The 2,131-nt window shown below is 42.8% G+C and overlaps 1 long non-coding RNA gene across 1 annotated transcript; it reads right to left on the bottom strand.

Moving 5' to 3' along the window:
• Positions 1-212: 212 nt before the first annotated feature.
• LOC132085263 (uncharacterized) lies at positions 213-1,089 on the bottom strand. Its single transcript, XR_009420179.1, has 2 exons — positions 917-1,089; positions 213-768 (listed from the first exon to the last, which is right to left on the bottom strand). It is a non-coding gene; the product is annotated as an uncharacterized LOC132085263 (long non-coding RNA).
• Between the last annotated feature and the right edge of the window lie 1,042 nt (positions 1,090-2,131).

Raw genomic sequence — 2,131 nt, 5'->3', positions numbered from 1 at the left:
TATTTGTATTTATAATGTTTATACTAAAACACCTGCTTTTGCCAAATAAAAAAAAAATCCCCTTTATTTTAAACTACTTAAAAAAACCTAGAGTATATCAATCTGGTATAACATATAACAAATGATAGATATGATAGATGTAAAATTGATATAAATATTGTAGTGTATTATAGGAAATAAATAAAAATCAATACGATCCATAACACAAGTAATACTGTATAAATGTTATATTTATGTTATTTTATATTTCAAATAATTTAACATTTCTTTATATATTTGCATATACTTGACAAACATTTCTATATTTATACTTGGGTTGCGATTTTTTTCTGGGTGTTTTCTGGGTCTTTTCTTGCCCTTCTTCGAATTTTTTTCTGGGTTATTTCTTGTCCATCTTGGGGGTTTTTTCTTGCCCATCTTCAGACTTTTTTCTGGTTTTTTTCTTGCCCATCTCAGAGTTTTTTTTTTGGGTTTTTTTCTGGGTTTTTTTCTTGCCCATCTTGGGTGATTTTCTGGGGTTTTTCTACGTTTTTTTCTTGCCCATCTGGGATTATTTTCTGGGGTTTTTTTCTCGTTGCTTTCTTGCCCATCCTGGGCTTTTTCTGGGTTTTTTTCTTGTCCATCATGTGGTTTTTTTCTGGTTTTTTCCTGCTCATCTTCGTCTGGTTTTCTGGGTTTTAAGCCAAAATCGGTACATATCATGTCAGTTCATGCAATACAACCCGGCTGGGGATTTTTTATTCTAAATTTAACAAGGAGTCGCAAAACCTGGAAAGCAAAAGTCACACACACAAGGTTAAATCCAGTCAGCATGCACTCACACACGCAGAAACGAGCAGACACAGACAGACACAGCCACGTGCTCTCACACACGCTCACACAATCTTTCCACTTAAATGCTCACTGCGGCCCTTACTCGAGATGCTGAAGAACGTGCTGTGACACATCTTCTGGCTGCCGCTCCTTGAGGTAAAATGGCAGATCCTGGGGAAATCAGCAGCCTCGGGGACCTGTGAGACGACACGAAGGGTCAACGAGTGGCTATCTGACAGCTAGGACTTGTCTCCTCTCTGGACTGATAAATTTTCTACCCAAAATCCAATAGAAGACAGATGTATAGGTACATAGAACATAAGCCACCATAGGCAGATACAATACAAGCCAGGACTTGCAAAAATTCTCTGGAAGATGAATTCTTGCGCCCTATTCCCTTTCAGAAGAAGGAACCTACACAACTACTGCAGTCATCTGAGGAGGTGCATCTGAAAAAAAAGTTAGGACAACAGTCAGACGGTTCAATGAGAACTGAAGAGCTCCAGATATCCTGTGTCCATCTACAAATCCCATCTAGAGGCCAACTACACCCCACACTGCACATTACAAATCCCCGGGCCCTCTCCTATTGCACCAGGCTATGCGGCAGGGCAGAGCAGCTCGGGCACAAATGTGTGCTGACAGCCGTGACACAGGATGGACAGGACAGGACAGACAACGGGGACACAACACAGACAGAAAATTCTAGGCAAGGAAAATGGCTGCAAGGACTGAGAGAATGCAAAAGGAGATGACCGAGTTCAAACTGATGGTGAGCTGATGAGGCTCAGAGAACCCCGAAGGAAGTAGATGATAACTGAATGATTTCTTCTAAGAACTGCAAAGATGGATGCCTAGGAATCCTACGGTCAGAATCCTCTACCTAACCTCATATTACGCCAAGTCCTAATCCACCAAAATGGATCCAGGTGGGGGCATAGCTGTCCATACAGCCCAGACCAAGACCTGACAAGACATCAGATGCGATGCTTCCAAAGAGAGAAGAGAGTCTGACGCCTGTCTGAGCTCCCCAGTCAAAAGTTCTGTGGCCTGGGTGCCAGGCCAGGGAATGCAGAGATCACAGATGCTAACAATGATGCCAAGATTAATGACAGGCACCCCTAAGGTAAAAGACATGGGATACACAAACAACACACAATTCACAACAGACAAGTGACACGAGACACACCGGGACTGCTCTGCCCTGCTGCACACCTCAGCACTGTGATCAAAAGTGAGACTTGGCTTCTATGGGGCCTAAGGGGCCACTTCATTAACACCCCCCCACCTCCAAACTGGACTCAAAACCCCCTCCCTG

The sequence above is a fragment of the Ammospiza nelsoni genome, chromosome 29, assembly GCF_027579445.1.
Source record: "Ammospiza nelsoni isolate bAmmNel1 chromosome 29, bAmmNel1.pri, whole genome shotgun sequence".
Taxonomy (NCBI): domain Eukaryota; kingdom Metazoa; phylum Chordata; class Aves; order Passeriformes; family Passerellidae; genus Ammospiza; species Ammospiza nelsoni.
The sequence above is the reverse complement of the archived record's forward strand: the minus strand, read 5'-3'. Positions and strand labels throughout refer to the sequence as shown.